An 18,381-nucleotide genomic window follows, 5' to 3' on the forward strand; every position below is an offset into this window, starting at 1 on the left:
TTACAGTGATAAATTAATAAATTAAAATTAAGTTTCGGGTCATTTCGGGTCGACCCGCCGCCCCGTAAACCTGAAATTTTCGGGTTCGGGTCAGCATACCTGACCCGTCACGGGTTGGCGGGTCGGGGTTCGGGTCAACAGATTTTCTGGCGGGTCTGTTGACCCGAACCCGACCCGCCAACCTGATTTGGACCCGAATTGCCACCCCTAACTGCAAGCGTGAAGGATTGATTTCATGATAATTTAGAGTTGCGGGATGAGGGAAAAAAACAGGGTGCAAATCAATAACAAAAAAATATATAAAGTAAATAAATAAAAGGATAAGAGGAAAATGCTTGAATTGACGCTTAAAATGAATTTCGGTCTAGAAAAGCCACACTGCTTCGCAGGACGGGGTAGTTTAAAAGAATAAAGCGAAAGGAACATGGCGGGTGCGATCATACCAGCACTAATGCACCGGATCCCATCAGAACTCCGAAGTTAAGCGTGCTTGGGCGAGAGTAGTACTAGGATGGGTGACCCCCTGGGAAGTCCTCGTGTTGCACCCCTCTCTTTTTTGTTTCGAAATCCAAATTTCCTATTCGTTCTTTATCCTGTAGTAATTTAGCTCCGTCGGAACGATTGCTTAATATTTTGCTTCTTGTCGAAGCGTGAAGGAGGATCTGAAGGCGCGAGACAAATCAGGAACGGTATGGCTCGATCAAAGCCCGGATCGTCGCTCAAATTTGTCGGCGCAAATGTATCACCGCAACTAGGGGTGGCAATTTTCGACACGACCTGAAAACACGACACGAACCTAACACGAAATTAATGGGTTTGGGTTGAGGTTTCGGGAATTCGGGTCAGAATCGGGTTGGACCCGATGAACCCGAAAAGAAAACCGGTCGATTTCGGGTCAACCCGTGGTGACCTGATATGACCCGTTTACGAATTAAAAATAATTTAATAAACATAAAAATAATTTTATCTAACTAAACTAAGTTATTCTTTTTTTCAAAGGCATTAATTACTTAATCCTAAACGAATTTATTTAATTTGTGTGAAGTTGAAATTATTATACTTGGACAAATAATATATTATATTATTTTTCACTTTTGTATTGTTTTAATTTATTTTATATTTTGCTTGGGATAAAACACTTTTACGGTGTTTAATTTTTTAGATTTGATTTGGAATCATTTATTTAAATTTTTATTACTTGATTATGTAATTAGTTTTGTGAGAAATTGATTTTATTAGAAATTACAGTGATAAATTAATAAATTAAAATTAAGTTTCGGGTCATTTCGGGTCGACCCGCCGCCCCGTAAACCTGAAATTTTCGGGTTCGGGTCAGCATACCTGACCCGTCACGGGTTGGCGGGTCGGGGTTCGGGTCAACAGATTTTCTGGCGGGTCTGTTGACCCGAACCGACCCGCCAACCTGATTTGGACCCGAATTGCCACCCCTAACTGCAAGCGTGAAGGATTGATTTCATGATAATTTAGAGTTGCGGGATGAGGGAAAAAAACAGGGTGCAAATCAATAACAAAAAAAAATATAAAGTAAATAAATAAAAGGATAAGAGGAAAATGCTTGAATTGACGCTTAAAATGAATTTCGGTCTAGAAAAGCCACACTGCTTCGCAGGACGGGGTAGTTTAAAAGAATAAAGCGAAAGGAACATGGCGGGTGCGATCATACCAGCACTAATGCACCGGATCCCATCAGAACTCCGAAGTTAAGCGTGCTTGGGCGAGAGTAGTACTAGGATGGGTGACCCCCTGGGAAGTCCTCGTGTTGCACCCCTCTCTTTTTTGTTTCGAAATCCAAATTTCCTATTCGTTCTTTATCCTGTAGTAATTTAGCTCCGTCGGAACGATTGCTTAATATTTTGCTTCTTGTCGAAGCGTGAAGGAGGATCTGAAGGCGCGAGACAAATCAGGAACGGTACGGCTCGATCAAAGCCCGGATCGTCGCTCAAATTTGTCGGCGCAAATGTATCACCGCAACTAGGGGTGGCAATTTTCGACACGACCTGAAAACACGACACGAACCTAACACGAAATTAATGGGTTTGGGTTGAGGTTTCGGGAATTCGGGTCAGAATCGGGTTGGACCCGATGAACCCGAAAAGAAAACCGGTCGATTTCGGGTCAACCCGTGGTGACCTGATATGACCCGATATGACCCGTTTACGAATTAAAAATAATTTAATAAACATAAAAATAATTTTATCTAACTAAACTAAGTTATTCTTTTTTTCAAAGGCATTAATTACTTAATCCTAAACGAATTTATTTAATTTGTGTGAAGTTGAAATTATTATACTTGGACAAATAATATATTATATTATTTTTCACTTTTGTATTGTTTTAATTTATTTTATATTTTGCTTGGGATAAAACACTTTTACGGTGTTTAATTTATTTTAGATTTGATTTGGAATCATTTATTTAAATTTTTATTACTTGATTATGTAATTAGTTTTGTGAGAAATTGATTTTATTAGAAATTACAGTGATAAATTAATAAATTAAAATTAAGTTTCGGGTCATTTCGGGTCGACCCGCCGCCCCGTAAACCTGAAATTTTCGGGTTCGGGTCAGCATACCTGACCCGTCACGGGTTGGCGGGTCGGGGTTCGGGTCAACAGATTTTCTGGCGGGTCTGTTGACCCGAACCCGACCCGCCAACCTGATTTGGACCCGAATTGCCACCCCTAACTGCAAGCGTGAAGGATTGATTTCATGATAATTTAGAGTTGCGGGATGAGGGAAAAAAACAGGGTGCAAATCAATAACAAAAAAAAATATAAAGTAAATAAATAAAAGGATAAGAGGAAAATGCTTGAATTGACGCTTAAAATGAATTTCGGTCTAGAAAAGCCACACTGCTTCGCAGGACGGGGTAGTTTAAAAGAATAAAGCGAAAGGAACATGGCTGGTGCGATCATACCAGCACTAATGCACCGGATCCCATCAGAACTCCGAAGTTAAGCGTGCTTGGGCGAGAGTAGTACTAGGATGGGTGACCCCCTGGGAAGTCCTCGTGTTGCACCCCTCTCTTTTTTGTTTCGAAATCCAAATTTCCTATTCGTTCTTTATCCTGTAGTAATTTAGCTCCGTCGGAACGATTGCTTAATATTTTGCTTCTTGTCGAAGCGTGAAGGAGGATCTGAAGGCGCGAGACAAATCAGGAACGGTACGGCTCGATCAAAGCCCGGATCGTCGCTCAAATTTGTCGGCGCAAATGTATCACCGCAACTAGGGGTGGCAATTTTCGACACGACCTGAAAACACGACACGAACCTAACACGAAATTAATGGGTTTGGGTTGAGGTTTCGGGAATTCGGGTCAGAATCGGGTTGGACCCGATGAACCCGAAAAGAAAACCGGTCGATTTCGGGTCAACCCGTGGTGACCTGATATGACCCGATATGACCCGTTTACGAATTAAAAATAATTTAATAAACATAAAAATAATTTTATCTAACTAAACTAAGTTATTCTTTTTTTCAAAGGCATTAATTACTTAATCCTAAACGAATTTATTTAATTTGTGTGAAGTTGAAATTATTATACTTGGACAAATAATATATTATATTATTTTTCACTTTTGTATTGTTTTAATTTATTTTATATTTTGCTTGGGATAAAACACTTTTACGGTGTTTAATTTATTTTAGATTTGATTTGGAATCATTTATTTAAATTTTTATTACTTGATTATGTAATTAGTTTTGTGAGAAATTGATTTTATTAGAAATTACAGTGATAAATTAATAAATTAAAATTAAGTTTCGGGTCATTTCGGGTCGACCCGCCGCCCCGTAAACCTGAAATTTTCGGGTTCGGGTCAGCATACCTGACCCGTCACGGGTTGGCGGGTCGGGGTTCGGGTCAACAGATTTTCTGGCGGGTCTGTTGACCCGAACCCGACCCGCCAACCTGATTTGGACCCGAATTGCCACCCCTAACTGCAAGCGTGAAGGATTGATTTCATGATAATTTAGAGTTGCGGGATGAGGGAAAAAAACAGGGTGCAAATCAATAACAAAAAAAAATATAAAGTAAATAAATAAAAGGATAAGAGGAAAATGCTTGAATTGACGCTTAAAATGAATTTCGGTCTAGAAAAGCCACACTGCTTCGCAGGACGGGGTAGTTTAAAAGAATAAAGCGAAAGGAACATGGCGGGTGCGATCATACCAGCACTAATGCACCGGATCCCATCAGAACTCCGAAGTTAAGCGTGCTTGGGCGAGAGTAGTACTAGGATGGGTGACCCCCTGGGAAGTCCTCGTGTTGCACCCCTCTCTTTTTTGTTTCGAAATCCAAATTTCCTATTCGTTCTTTATCCTGTAGTAATTTAGCTCCGTCGGAACGATTGCTTAATATTTTGCTTCTTGTCGAAGCGTGAAGGAGGATCTGAAGGCGCGAGACAAATCAGGAACGGTACGGCTCGATCAAAGCCCGGATCGTCGCTCAAATTTGTCGGCGCAAATGTATCACCGCAACTAGGGGTGGCAATTTTCGACACGACCTGAAAACACGACACGAACCTAACACGAAATTAATGGGTTTGGGTTGAGGTTTCGGGAATTCGGGTCAGAATCGGGTTGGACCCGATGAACCCGAAAAGAAAACCGGTCGATTTCGGGTCAACCCGTGGTGACCTGATATGACCCGATATGACCCGTTTACGAATTAAAAATAATTTAATAAACATAAAAATAATTTTATCTAACTAAACTAAGTTATTCTTTTTTTCAAAGGCATTAATTACTTAATCCTAAACGAATTTATTTAATTTGTGTGAAGTTGAAATTATTATACTTGGACAAATAATATATTATATTATTTTTCACTTTTGTATTGTTTTAATTTATTTTATATTTTGCTTGGGATAAAACACTTTTACGGTGTTTAATTTATTTTAGATTTGATTTGGAATCATTTATTTAAATTTTTATTACTTGATTATGTAATTAGTTTTGTGAGAAATTGATTTTATTAGAAATTACAGTGATAAATTAATAAATTAAAATTAAGTTTCGGGTCATTTCGGGTCGACCCGCCGCCCCGTAAACCTGAAATTTTCGGGTTCGGGTCAGCATACCTGACCCGTCACGGGTTGGCGGGTCGGGGTTCGGGTCAACAGATTTTCTGGCGGGTCTGTTGACCCGAACCCGACCCGCCAACCTGATTTGGACCCGAATTGCCACCCCTAACTGCAAGCGTGAAGGATTGATTTCATGATAATTTAGAGTTGCGGGATGAGGGAAAAAAACAGGGTGCAAATCAATAACAAAAAAAAATATAAAGTAAATAAATAAAAGGATAAGAGGAAAATGCTTGAATTGACGCTTAAAATGAATTTCGGTCTAGAAAAGCCACACTGCTTCGCAGGACGGGGTAGTTTAAAAGAATAAAGCGAAAGGAACATGGCGGGTGCGATCATACCAGCACTAATGCACCGGATCCCATCAGAACTCCGAAGTTAAGCGTGCTTGGGCGAGAGTAGTACTAGGATGGGTGACCCCCTGGGAAGTCCTCGTGTTGCACCCCTCTCTTTTTTGTTTCGAAATCCAAATTTCCTATTCGTTCTTTATCCTGTAGTAATTTAGCTCCGTCGGAACGATTGCTTAATATTTTGCTTCTTGTCGAAGCGTGAAGGAGGATCTGAAGGCGCGAGACAAATCAGGAACGGTACGGCTCGATCAAAGCCCGGATCGTCGCTCAAATTTGTCGGCGCAAATGTATCACCGCAACTAGGGGTGGCAATTTTCGACACGACCTGAAAACACGACACGAACCTAACACGAAATTAATGGGTTTGGGTTGAGGTTTCGGGAATTCGGGTCAGAATCGGGTTGGACCCGATGAACCCGAAAAGAAAGCGGTCGATTTCGGGTCAACCCGTGGTGACCTGATATGACCCGATATGACCCGTTTACGAATTAAAAATAATTTAATAAACATAAAAATAATTTTATCTAACTAAACTAAGTTATTCTTTTTTTCAAAGGCATTAATTACTTAATCCTAAACGAATTTATTTAATTTGTGTGAAGTTGAAATTATTATACTTGGACAAATAATATATTATATTATTTTTCACTTTTGTATTGTTTTAATTTATTTTATATTTTGCTTGGGATAAAACACTTTTACGGTGTTTAATTTATTTTAGATTTGATTTGGAATCATTTATTTAAATTTTTATTACTTGATTATGTAATTAGTTTTGTGAGAAATTGATTTTATTAGAAATTACAGTGATAAATTAATAAATTAAAATTAAGTTTCGGGTCATTTCGGGTCGACCCGCCGCCCCGTAAACCTGAAATTTTCGGGTTCGGGTCAGCATACCTGACCCGTCACGGGTTGGCGGGTCGGGGTTCGGGTCAACAGATTTTCTGGCGGGTCTGTTGACCCGAACCCGACCCGCCAACCTGATTTGGACCCGAATTGCCACCCCTAACTGCAAGCGTGAAGGATTGATTTCATGATAATTTAGAGTTGCGGGATGAGGGAAAAAAACAGGGTGCAAATCAATAACAAAAAAAAATATAAAGTAAATAAATAAAAGGATAAGAGGAAAATGCTTGAATTGACGCTTAAAATGAATTTCGGTCTAGAAAAGCCACACTGCTTCGCAGGACGGGGTAGTTTAAAAGAATAACGCGAAAGGAACATGGCGGGTGCGATCATACCAGCACTAATGCACCGGATCCCATCAGAACTCCGAAGTTAAGCGTGCTTGGGCGAGAGTAGTACTAGGATGGGTGACCCCCTGGGAAGTCCTCGTGTTGCACCCCTCTCTTTTTTGTTTCGAAATCCAAATTTCCTATTCGTTCTTTATCCTGTAGTAATTTAGCTCCGTCGGAACGATTGCTTAATATTTTGCTTCTTGTCGAAGCGTGAAGGAGGATCTGAAGGCGCGAGACAAATCAGGAACGGTACGGCTCGATCAAAGCCCGGATCGTCGCTCAAATTTGTCGGCGCAAATGTATCACCGCAACTAGGGGTGGCAATTTTCGACACGACCTGAAAACACGACACGAACCTAACACGAAATTAATGGGTTTGGGTTGAGGTTTCGGGAATTCGGGTCAGAATCGGGTTGGACCCGATGAACCCGAAAAGAAAACCGGTCGATTTCGGGTCAACCCGTGGTGACCTGATATGACCCGATATGACCCGTTTACGAATTAAAAATAATTTAATAAACATAAAAATAATTTTATCTAACTAAACTAAGTTATTCTTTTTTTCAAAGGCATTAATTACTTAATCCTAAACGAATTTATTTAATTTGTGTGAAGTTGAAATTATTATACTTGGACAAATAATATATTATATTATTTTTCACTTTTGTATTGTTTTAATTTATTTTATATTTTGCTTGGGATAAAACACTTTTACGGTGTTTAATTTATTTTAGATTTGATTTGGAATCATTTATTTAAATTTTTATTACTTGATTATGTAATTAGTTTTGTGAGAAATTGATTTTATTAGAAATTACAGTGATAAATTAATAAATTAAAATTAAGTTTCGGGTCATTTCGGGTCGACCCGCCGCCCCGTAAACCTGAAATTTTCGGGTTCGGGTCAGCATACCTGACCCGTCACGGGTTGGCGGGTCGGGGTTCGGGTCAACAGATTTTCTGGCGGGTCTGTTGACCCGAACCCGACCCGCCAACCTGATTTGGACCCGAATTGCCACCCCTAACTGCAAGCGTGAAGGATTGATTTCATGATAATTTAGAGTTGCGGGATGAGGGAAAAAAACAGGGTGCAAATCAATAACAAAAAAAAATATAAAGTAAATAAATAAAAGGATAAGAGGAAAATGCTTGAATTGACGCTTAAAATGAATTTCGGTCTAGAAAAGCCACACTGCTTCGCAGGACGGGGTAGTTTAAAAGAATAAAGCGAAAGGAACATGGCGGGTGCGATCATACCAGCACTAATGCACCGGATCCCATCAGAACTCCGAAGTTAAGCGTGCTTGGGCGAGAGTAGTACTAGGATGGGTGACCCCCTGGGAAGTCCTCGTGTTGCACCCCTCTCTTTTTTGTTTCGAAATCCAAATTTCCTATTCGTTCTTTATCCTATAGTAATTTAGCTCCGTCGGAACGATTGCTTAATATTTTGCTTCTTGTCGAAGCGTGAAGGAGGATCTGAAGGCGCGAGACAAATCAGGAACGGTACGGCTCGATCAAAGCCCGGATCGTCGCTCAAATTTGTCGGCGCAAATGTATCACCGCAACTAGGGGTGGCAATTTTCGACACGACCTGAAAACACGACACGAACCTAACACGAAATTAATGGGTTTGGGTTGAGGTTTCGGGAATTCGGGTCAGAATCGGGTTGGACCCGATGAACCCGAAAAGAAAACCGGTCGATTTCGGGTCAACCCGTGGTGACCTGATATGACCCGATATGACCCGTTTACGAATTAAAAATAATTTAATAAACATAAAAATAATTTTATCTAACTAAACTAAGTTATTCTTTTTTTCAAAGGCATTAATTACTTAATCCTAAACGAATTTATTTAATTTGTGTGAAGTTGAAATTATTATACTTGGACAAATAATATATTATATTATTTTTCACTTTTGTATTGTTTTAATTTATTTTATATTTTGCTTGGGATAAAACACTTTTACGGTGTTTAATTTATTTTAGATTTGATTTGGAATCATTTATTTAAATTTTTATTACTTGATTATGTAATTAGTTTTGTGAGAAATTGATTTTATTAGAAATTACAGTGATAAATTAATAAATTAAAATTAAGTTTCGGGTCATTTCGGGTCGACCCGCCGCCCCGTAAACCTGAAATTTTCGGGTTCGGGTCAGCATACCTGACCCGTCACGGGTTGGCGGGTCGGGGTTCGGGTCAACAGATTTTCTGGCGGGTCTGTTGACCCGAACCCGACCCGCCAACCTGATTTGGACCCGAATTGCCACCCCTAACTGCAAGCGTGAAGGATTGATTTCATGATAATTTAGAGTTGCGGGATGAGGGAAAAAAACAGGGTGCAAATCAATAACAAAAAAAAATATAAAGTAAATAAATAAAAGGATAAGAGGAAAATGCTTGAATTGACGCTTAAAATGAATTTCGGTCTAGAAAAGCCACACTGCTTCGCAGGACGGGGTAGTTTAAAAGAATAAAGCGAAAGGAACATGGCGGGTGCGATCATACCAGCACTAATGCACCGGATCCCATCAGAACTCCGAAGTTAAGCGTGCTTGGGCGAGAGTAGTACTAGGATGGGTGACCCCCTGGGAAGTCCTCGTGTTGCACCCCTCTCTTTTTTGTTTCGAAATCCAAATTTCCTATTCGTTCTTTATCCTGTAGTAATTTAGCTCCGTCGGAACGATTGCTTAATATTTTGCTTCTTGTCGAAGCGTGAAGGAGGATCTGAAGGCGCGAGACAAATCAGGAACGGTACGGCTCGATCAAAGCCCGGATCGTCGCTCAAATTTGTCGGCGCAAATGTATCACCGCAACTAGGGGTGGCAATTTTCGACACGACCTGAAAACACGACACGAACCTAACACGAAATTAATGGGTTTGGGTTGAGGTTTCGGGAATTCGGGTCAGAATCGGGTTGGACCCGATGAACCCGAAAAGAAAACCGGTCGATTTCGGGTCAACCCGTGGTGACCTGATATGACCCGATATGACCCGTTTACGAATTAAAAATAATTTAATAAACATAAAAATAATTTTATCTAACTAAACTAAGTTATTCTTTTTTTCAAAGGCATTAATTACTTAATCCTAAACGAATTTATTTAATTTGTGTGAAGTTGAAATTATTATACTTGGACAAATAATATATTATATTATTTTTCACTTTTGTATTGTTTTAATTTATTTTATATTTTGCTTGGGATAAAACACTTTTACGGTGTTTAATTTATTTTAGATTTGATTTGGAATCATTTATTTAAATTTTTATTACTTGATTATGTAATTAGTTTTGTGAGAAATTGATTTTATTAGAAATTACAGTGATAAATTAATAAATTAAAATTAAGTTTCGGGTCATTTCGGGTCGACCCGCCGCCCCGTAAACCTGAAATTTTCGGGTTCGGGTCAGCATACCTGACCCGTCACGGGTTGGCGGGTCGGGGTTCGGGTCAACAGATTTTCTGGCGGGTCTGTTGACCCGAACCCGACCCGCCAACCTGATTTGGACCCGAATTGCCACCCCTAACTGCAAGCGTGAAGGATTGATTTCATGATAATTTAGAGTTGCGGGATGAGGGAAAAAAACAGGGTGCAAATCAATAACAAAAAAAAATATAAAGTAAATAAATAAAAGGATAAGAGGAAAATGCTTGAATTGACGCTTAAAATGAATTTCGGTCTAGAAAAGCCACACTGCTTCGCAGGACGGGGTAGTTTAAAAGAATAAAGCGAAAGGAACATGGCGGGTGCGATCATACCAGCACTAATGCACCGGATCCCATCAGAACTCCGAAGTTAAGCGTGCTTGGGCGAGAGTAGTACTAGGATGGGTGACCCCCTGGGAAGTCCTCGTGTTGCACCCCTCTCTTTTTTGTTTCGAAATCCAAATTTCCTATTCGTTCTTTATCCTGTAGTAATTTAGCTCCGTCGGAACGATTGCTTAATATTTTGCTTCTTGTCGAAGCGTGAAGGAGGATCTGAAGGCGCGAGACAAATCAGGAACGGTACGGCTCGATCAAAGCCCGGATCGTCGCTCAAATTTGTCGGCGCAAATGTATCACCGCAACTAGGGGTGGCAATTTTCGACACGACCTGAAAACACGACACGAACCTAACACGAAATTAATGGGTTTGGGTTGAGGTTTCGGGAATTCGGGTCAGAATCGGGTTGGACCCGATGAACCCGAAAAGAAAACCGGTCGATTTCGGGTCAACCCGTGGTGACCTGATATGACCCGATATGACCCGTTTACGAATTAAAAATAATTTAATAAATATAAAAATAATTTTATCTAACTAAACTAAGTTATTCTTTTTTTCAAAGGCATTAATTACTTAATCCTAAACGAATTTATTTAATTTGTGTGAAGTTGAAATTATTATACTTGGACAAATAATATATTATATTATTTTTCACTTTTGTATTGTTTTAATTTATTTTATATTTTGCTTGGGATAAAACACTTTTACGGTGTTTAATTTATTTTAGATTTGATTTGGAATCATTTATTTAAATTTTTATTACTTGATTATGTAATTAGTTTTGTGAGAAATTGATTTTATTAGAAATTACAGTGATAAATTAATAAATTAAAATTAAGTTTCGGGTCATTTCGGGTCGACCCGCCGCCCCGTAAACCTGAAATTTTCGGGTTCGGGTCAGCATACCTGACCCGTCACGGGTTGGCGGGTCGGGGTTCGGGTCAACAGATTTTCTGGCGGGTCTGTTGACCCGAACCCGACCCGCCAACCTGATTTGGACCCGAATTGCCACCCCTAACTGCAAGCGTGAAGGATTGATTTCATGATAATTTAGAGTTGCGGGATGAGGGAAAAAAACAGGGTGCAAATCAATAACAAAAAAAAATATAAAGTAAATAAATAAAAGGATAAGAGGAAAATGCTTGAATTGACGCTTAAAATGAATTTCGGTCTAGAAAAGCCACACTGCTTCGCAGGACGGGGTAGTTTAAAAGAATAAAGCGAAAGGAACATGGCGGGTGCGATCATACCAGCACTAATGCACCGGATCCCATCAGAACTCCGAAGTTAAGCGTGCTTGGGCGAGAGTAGTACTAGGATGGGTGACCCCCTGGGAAGTCCTCGTGTTGCACCCCTCTCTTTTTTGTTTCGAAATCCAAATTTCCTATTCGTTCTTTATCCTGTAGTAATTTAGCTCCGTCGGAACGATTGCTTAATATTTTGCTTCTTGTCGAAGCGTGAAGGAGGATCTGAAGGCGCGAGACAAATCAGGAACGGTACGGCTCGATCAAAGCCCGGATCGTCGCTCAAATTTGTCGGCGCAAATGTATCACCGCAACTAGGGGTGGCAATTTTCGACACGACCTGAAAACACGACACGAACCTAACACGAAATTAATGGGTTTGGGTTGAGGTTTCGGGAATTCGGGTCAGAATCGGGTTGGACCCGATGAACCCGAAAAGAAAACCGGTCGATTTCGGGTCAACCCGTGGTGACCTGATATGACCCGTTTACGAATTAAAAATAATTTAATAAACATAAAAATAATTTTATCTAACTAAACTAAGTTATTCTTTTTTTCAAAGGCATTAATTACTTAATCCTAAACGAATTTATTTAATTTGTGTGAAGTTGAAATTATTATACTTGGACAAATAATATATTATATTATTTTTCACTTTTGTATTGTTTTAATTTATTTTATATTTTGCTTGGGATAAAACACTTTTACGGTGTTTAATTTTTTAGATTTGATTTGGAATCATTTATTTAAATTTTTATTACTTGATTATGTAATTAGTTTTGTGAGAAATTGATTTTATTAGAAATTACAGTGATAAATTAATAAATTAAAATTAAGTTTCGGGTCATTTCGGGTCGACCCGCCGCCCCGTAAACCTGAAATTTTCGGGTTCGGGTCAGCATACCTGACCCGTCACGGGTTGGCGGGTCGGGGTTCGGGTCAACAGATTTTCTGGCGGGTCTGTTGACCCGAACCCGACCCGCCAACCTGATTTGGACCCGAATTGCCACCCCTAACTGCAAGCGTGAAGGATTGATTTCATGATAATTTAGAGTTGCGGGATGAGGGAAAAAAACAGGGTGCAAATCAATAACAAAAAAAAATATAAAGTAAATAAATAAAAGGATAAGAGGAAAATGCTTGAATTGACGCTTAAAATGAATTTCGGTCTAGAAAAGCCACACTGCTTCGCAGGACGGGGTAGTTTAAAAGAATAAAGCGAAAGGAACATGGCGGGTGCGATCATACCAGCACTAATGCACCGGATCCCATCAGAACTCCGAAGTTAAGCGTGCTTGGGCGAGAGTAGTACTAGGATGGGTGACCCCCTGGGAAGTCCTCGTGTTGCACCCCTCTCTTTTTTGTTTCGAAATCCAAATTTCCTATTCGTTCTTTATCCTGTAGTAATTTAGTTCCGTCGGAACGATTGCTTAATATTTTGCTTCTTGTCGAAGCGTGAAGGAGGATCTGAAGGCGCGAGACAAATCAGGAACGGTACGGCTCGATCAAAGCCCGGATCGTCGCTCAAATTTGTCGGCGCAAATGTATCACCGCAACTAGGGGTGGCAATTTTCGACACGACCTGAAAACACGACACGAACCTAACACGAAATTAATGGGTTTGGGTTGAGGTTTCGGGAATTCGGGTCAGAATCGGGTTGGACCCGATGAACCCGAAAAGAAAACCGGTCGATTTCGGGTCAACCCGTGGTGACCTGATATGACCCGTTTACGAATTAAAAATAATTTAATAAACATAAAAATAATTTTATCTAACTAAACTAAGTTATTCTTTTTTTCAAAGGCATTAATTACTTAATCCTAAACGAATTTATTTAATTTGTGTGAAGTTGAAATTATTATACTTGGACAAATAATATATTATATTATTTTTCACTTTTGTATTGTTTTAATTTATTTTATATTTTGCTTGGGATAAAACACTTTTACGGTGTTTAATTTATTTTAGATTTGATTTGGAATCATTTATTTAAATTTTTATTACTTGATTATGTAATTAGTTTTGTGAGAAATTGATTTTATTAGAAATTACAGTGATAAATTAATAAATTAAAATTAAGTTTCGGGTCATTTCGGGTCGACCCGCCGCCCCGTAAACCTGAAATTTTCGGGTTCGGGTCAGCATACCTGACCCGTCACGGGTTGGCGGGTCGGGGTTCGGGTCAACAGATTTTCTGGCGGGTCTGTTGACCCGAACCCGACCCGCCAACCTGATTTGGACCCGAATTGCCACCCCTAACTGCAAGCGTGAAGGATTGATTTCATGATAATTTAGAGTTGCGGGATGAGGGAAAAAAACAGGGTGCAAATCAATAACAAAAAAAAATATAAAGTAAATAAATAAAAGGATAAGAGGAAAATGCTTGAATTGACGCTTAAAATGAATTTCGGTCTAGAAAAGCCACACTGCTTCGCAGGACGGGGTAGTTTAAAAGAATAAAGCGAAAGGAACATGGCGGGTGCGATCATACCAGCACTAATGCACCGGATCCCATCAGAACTCCGAAGTTAAGCGTGCTTGGGCGAGAGTAGTACTAGGATGGGTGACCCCCTGGGAAGTCCTCGTGTTGCACCCCTCTCTTTTTTGTTTCGAAATCCAAATTTCCTATTCGTTCTTTATCCTGTAGTAATTTAGCTCCGTCGGAACGATTGCTTAATATTTTGCTTCTTGTCGAAGCGTGAAGGAGGATCTGAAGGCGCGAGACAAATCAGGAACGGTACGGCTCGATCAAAGCCCGGATCGTCGCTCAAATTTGTCGGCGCAAATGTATCACCGCAACTAGGGGTGGCAATTTTCGACACGACCTGAAAACACGACACGAACCTAACACGAAATTAATGGGTTTGGGTTGAGGTTTCGGGAATTCGGGTCAGAATCGGGTTGGACCCGATGAACCCGAAAAGAAAACCGGTCGATTTCGGGTCAACCCGTGGTGACCTGATATGACCCGATATGACCCGTTTACGAATTAAAAATAATTTAATAAACATAAAAATAATTTTATCTAACTAAACTAAGTTATTCTTTTTTTCAAAGGCATTAATTACTTAATCCTAAACGAATTTATTTAATTTGTGTGAAGTTGAAATTATTATACTTGGACAAATAATATATTATATTATTTTTCACTTTTGTATTGTTTTAATTTATTTTATATTTTGCTTGGGATAAAACACTTTTACGGTGTTTAATTTATTTTAGATTTGATTTGGAATCATTTATTTAAATTTTTATTACTTGATTATGTAATTAGTTTTGTGAGAAATTGATTTTATTAGAAATTACAGTGATAAATTAATAAATTAAAATTAAGTTTCGGGTCATTTCGGGTCGACCCGCCGCCCCGTAAACCTGAAATTTTCGGGTTCGGGTCAGCATACCTGACCCGTCACGGGTTGGCGGGTCGGGGTTCGGGTCAACAGATTTTCTGGCGGGTCTGTTGACCCGAACCCGACCCGCCAACCTGATTTGGACCCGAATTGCCACCCCTAACTGCAAGCGTGAAGGATTGATTTCATGATAATTTAGAGTTGCGGGATGAGGGAAAAAAACAGGGTGCAAATCAATAACAAAAAAAAATATAAAGTAAATAAATAAAAGGATAAGAGGAAAATGCTTGAATTGACGCTTAAAATGAATTTCGGTCTAGAAAAGCCACACTGCTTCGCAGGACGGGGTAGTTTAAAAGAATAAAGCGAAAGGAACATGGCGGGTGCGATCATACCAGCACTAATGCACCGGATCCCATCAGAACTCCGAAGTTAAGCGTGCTTGGGCGAGAGTAGTACTAGGATGGGTGACCCCCTGGGAAGTCCTCGTGTTGCACCCCTCTCTTTTTTGTTTCGAAATCCAAATTTCCTATTCGTTCTTTATCCTGTAGTAATTTAGCTCCGTCGGAACGATTGCTTAATATTTTGCTTCTTGTCGAAGCGTGAAGGAGGATCTGAAGGCGCGAGACAAATCAGGAACGGTACGGCTCGATCAAAGCCCGGATCGTCGCTCAAATTTGTCGGCGCAAATGTATCACCGCAACTAGGGGTGGCAATTTTCGACACGACCTGAAAACACGACACGAACCTAACACGAAATTAATGGGTTTGGGTTGAGGTTTCGGGAATTCGGGTCAGAATCGGGTTGGACCCGATGAACCCGAAAAGAAAACCGGTCGATTTCGGGTCAACCCGTGGTGACCTGATATGACCCGATATGACCCGTTTACGAATTAAAAATAATTTAATAAACATAAAAATAATTTTATCTAACTAAACTAAGTTATTCTTTTTTTCAAAGGCATTAATTACTTAATCCTAAACGAATTTATTTAATTTGTGTGAAGTTGAAATTATTATACTTGGACAAATAATATATTATATTATTTTTCACTTTTGTATTGTTTTAATTTATTTTATATTTTGCTTGGGATAAAACACTTTTACGGTGTTTAATTTATTTTAGATTTGATTTGGAATCATTTATTTAAATTTTTATTACTTGATTATGTAATTAGTTTTGTGAGAAATTGATTTTATTAGAAATTACAGTGATAAATTAATAAATTAAAATTAAGTTTCGGGTCATTTCGGGTCGACCCGCCGCCCCGTAAACCTGAAATTTTCGGGTTCGGGTCAGCATACCTGACCCGTCACGGGTTGGCGGGTCGGGGTTCGGGTCAACAGATTTTCTGGCGGGTCTGTTGACCCGAACCCGACCCGCCAACCTGATTTGGACCCGAATTGCCACCCCTAACTGCAAGCGTGAAGGATTGATTTCATGATAATTTAGAGTTGCGGGATGAGGGAAAAAAACAGGGTGCAAATCAATAACAAAAAAAAATATAAAGTAAATAAATAAAAGGATAAGAGGAAAATGCTTGAATTGACGCTTAAAATGAATTTCGGTCTAGAAAAGCCACACTGCTTCGCAGGACGGGGTAGTTTAAAAGAATAAAGCGAAAGGAACATGGCGGGTGCGATCATACCAGCACTAATGCACCGGATCCCATCAGAACTCCGAAGTTAAGCGTGCTTGGGCGAGAGTAGTACTAGGATGGGTGACCCCCTGGGAAGTCCTCGTGTTGCACCCCTCTCTTTTTTGTTTCGAAATCCAAATTTCCTATTCGTTCTTTATCCTGTAGTAATTTAGCTCCGTCGGAACGATTGCTTAATATTTTGCTTCTTGTCGAAGCGTGAAGGAGGATCTGAAGGCGCGAGACAAATCAGGAACGGTACGGCTCGATCAAAGCCCGGATCGTCGCTCAAATTTGTCGGCGCAAATGTATCACCGCAACTAGGGGTGGCAATTTTCGACACGACCTGAAAACACGACACGAACCTAACACGAAATTAATGGGTTTGGGTTGAGGTTTCGGGAATTCGGGTCAGAATCGGGTTGGACCCGATGAACCCGAAAAGAAAACCGGTCGATTTCGGGTCAACCCGTGGTGACCTGATATGACCCGTTTACGAATTAAAAATAATTTAATAAACATAAAAATAATTTTATCTAACTAAACTAAGTTATTCTTTTTTTCAAAGGCATTAATTACTTAATCCTAAACGAATTTATTTAATTTGTGTGAAGTTGAAATTATTATACTTGGACAAATAATATATTATATTATTTTTCACTTTTGTATTGTTTTAATTTATTTTATATTTTGCTTGGGATAAAACACTTTTACGGTGTTTAATTTATTTTAGATTTGATTTGGAATCATTTATTTAAATTTTTATTACTTGATTATGTAATTAGTTTTGTGAGAAATTGATTTTATTAGAAATTACAGTGATAAATTAATAAATTAAAATTAAGTTTCGGGTCATTTCGGGTCGACCCGCCGCCCCGTAAACCTGAAATTTTCGGGTTCGGGTCAGCATACCTGACCCGTCACGGGTTGGCGGGTCGGGGTTCGGGTCAACAGATTTTCTGGCGGGTCTGTTGACCCGAACCCGACCCGCCAACCTGATTTGGACCCGAATTGCCACCCCTAACTGCAAGCGTGAAGGATTGATTTCATGATAATTTAGAGTTGCGGGATGAGGGAAAAAAACAGGGTGCAAATCAATAACAAAAAAAAATATAAAGTAAATAAATAAAAGGATAAGAGGAAAATGCTTGAATTGACGCTTAAAATGAATTTCGGTCTAGAAAAGCCACACTGCTTCGCAGGACGGGGTAGTTTAAAAGAATAAAGCGAAAGGAACATGGCGGGTGCGATCATACCAGCACTAATGCACCGGATCCCATCAGAACTCCGAAGTTAAGCGTGCTTGGGCGAGAGTAGTACTAGGATGGGTGACCCCCTGGGAAGTCCTCGTGTTGCACCCCTCTCTTTTTTGTTTCGAAATCCAAATTTCCTATTCGTTCTTTATCCTGTAGTAATTTAGCTCCGTCGGAACGATTGCTTAATATTTTGCTTCTTGTCGAAGCGTGAAGGAGGATCTGAAGGCGCGAGACAAATCAGGAACGGTACGGCTCGATCAAAGCCCGGATCGTCGCTCAAATTTGTCGGCGCAAATGTATCACCGCAACTAGGGGTGGCAATTTTCGACACGACCTGAAAACACGACACGAACCTAACACGAAATTAATGGGTTTGGGTTGAGGTTTCGGGAATTCGGGTCAGAATCGGGTTGGACCCGATGAACCCG

At 39.8% G+C, this 18,381-nt stretch overlaps 15 non-coding genes across 15 annotated transcripts; all 15 read left to right on the forward strand.

The window, feature by feature from the left end:
- The first annotated feature begins 429 nt into the window (after positions 1 to 429).
- LOC140029016 (5S ribosomal RNA) lies at positions 430 to 548 on the forward strand. Its single transcript, XR_011832921.1, has one exon. It is a non-coding gene; the product is annotated as a 5S ribosomal RNA (ribosomal RNA).
- A 1,122-nt stretch (positions 549 to 1,670) lies between these two features.
- Positions 1,671 to 1,789, forward strand: LOC140029017 (5S ribosomal RNA). Its single transcript, XR_011832922.1, has one exon. It is a non-coding gene; the product is annotated as a 5S ribosomal RNA (ribosomal RNA).
- Positions 1,790 to 2,924: 1,135 nt separating this feature from the next.
- Positions 2,925 to 3,043, forward strand: LOC140030732 (5S ribosomal RNA). Its single transcript, XR_011834651.1, has one exon. It is a non-coding gene; the product is annotated as a 5S ribosomal RNA (ribosomal RNA).
- Positions 3,044 to 4,178: 1,135 nt separating this feature from the next.
- LOC140029019 (5S ribosomal RNA) lies at positions 4,179 to 4,297 on the forward strand. The gene has a single exon (XR_011832924.1). It is a non-coding gene; the product is annotated as a 5S ribosomal RNA (ribosomal RNA).
- A 1,135-nt stretch (positions 4,298 to 5,432) lies between these two features.
- On the forward strand, positions 5,433 to 5,551 carry LOC140029020 (5S ribosomal RNA). The gene has a single exon (XR_011832925.1). It is a non-coding gene; the product is annotated as a 5S ribosomal RNA (ribosomal RNA).
- Positions 5,552 to 6,685: 1,134 nt separating this feature from the next.
- Positions 6,686 to 6,804, forward strand: LOC140029021 (5S ribosomal RNA). Its single transcript, XR_011832926.1, has one exon. It is a non-coding gene; the product is annotated as a 5S ribosomal RNA (ribosomal RNA).
- A 1,135-nt stretch (positions 6,805 to 7,939) lies between these two features.
- LOC140029022 (5S ribosomal RNA) lies at positions 7,940 to 8,058 on the forward strand. The gene has a single exon (XR_011832927.1). It is a non-coding gene; the product is annotated as a 5S ribosomal RNA (ribosomal RNA).
- A 1,135-nt stretch (positions 8,059 to 9,193) lies between these two features.
- Positions 9,194 to 9,312, forward strand: LOC140029023 (5S ribosomal RNA). Its single transcript, XR_011832928.1, has one exon. It is a non-coding gene; the product is annotated as a 5S ribosomal RNA (ribosomal RNA).
- Positions 9,313 to 10,447: 1,135 nt separating this feature from the next.
- LOC140029024 (5S ribosomal RNA) lies at positions 10,448 to 10,566 on the forward strand. The gene has a single exon (XR_011832929.1). It is a non-coding gene; the product is annotated as a 5S ribosomal RNA (ribosomal RNA).
- A 1,135-nt stretch (positions 10,567 to 11,701) lies between these two features.
- Positions 11,702 to 11,820, forward strand: LOC140029025 (5S ribosomal RNA). The gene has a single exon (XR_011832930.1). It is a non-coding gene; the product is annotated as a 5S ribosomal RNA (ribosomal RNA).
- Positions 11,821 to 12,943: 1,123 nt separating this feature from the next.
- Positions 12,944 to 13,062, forward strand: LOC140029026 (5S ribosomal RNA). The gene has a single exon (XR_011832931.1). It is a non-coding gene; the product is annotated as a 5S ribosomal RNA (ribosomal RNA).
- Positions 13,063 to 14,187: 1,125 nt separating this feature from the next.
- On the forward strand, positions 14,188 to 14,306 carry LOC140029027 (5S ribosomal RNA). The gene has a single exon (XR_011832932.1). It is a non-coding gene; the product is annotated as a 5S ribosomal RNA (ribosomal RNA).
- A 1,135-nt stretch (positions 14,307 to 15,441) lies between these two features.
- On the forward strand, positions 15,442 to 15,560 carry LOC140029028 (5S ribosomal RNA). The gene has a single exon (XR_011832933.1). It is a non-coding gene; the product is annotated as a 5S ribosomal RNA (ribosomal RNA).
- A 1,135-nt stretch (positions 15,561 to 16,695) lies between these two features.
- On the forward strand, positions 16,696 to 16,814 carry LOC140029030 (5S ribosomal RNA). The gene has a single exon (XR_011832935.1). It is a non-coding gene; the product is annotated as a 5S ribosomal RNA (ribosomal RNA).
- A 1,125-nt stretch (positions 16,815 to 17,939) lies between these two features.
- On the forward strand, positions 17,940 to 18,058 carry LOC140029031 (5S ribosomal RNA). The gene has a single exon (XR_011832936.1). It is a non-coding gene; the product is annotated as a 5S ribosomal RNA (ribosomal RNA).
- Positions 18,059 to 18,381: the final 323 nt, after the last annotated feature.

The sequence above is a fragment of the Coffea arabica genome, chromosome 11e, assembly GCF_036785885.1.
Source record: "Coffea arabica cultivar ET-39 chromosome 11e, Coffea Arabica ET-39 HiFi, whole genome shotgun sequence".
In the NCBI taxonomy this organism is placed as follows: Eukaryota; Viridiplantae; Streptophyta; class Magnoliopsida; order Gentianales; family Rubiaceae; genus Coffea; species Coffea arabica.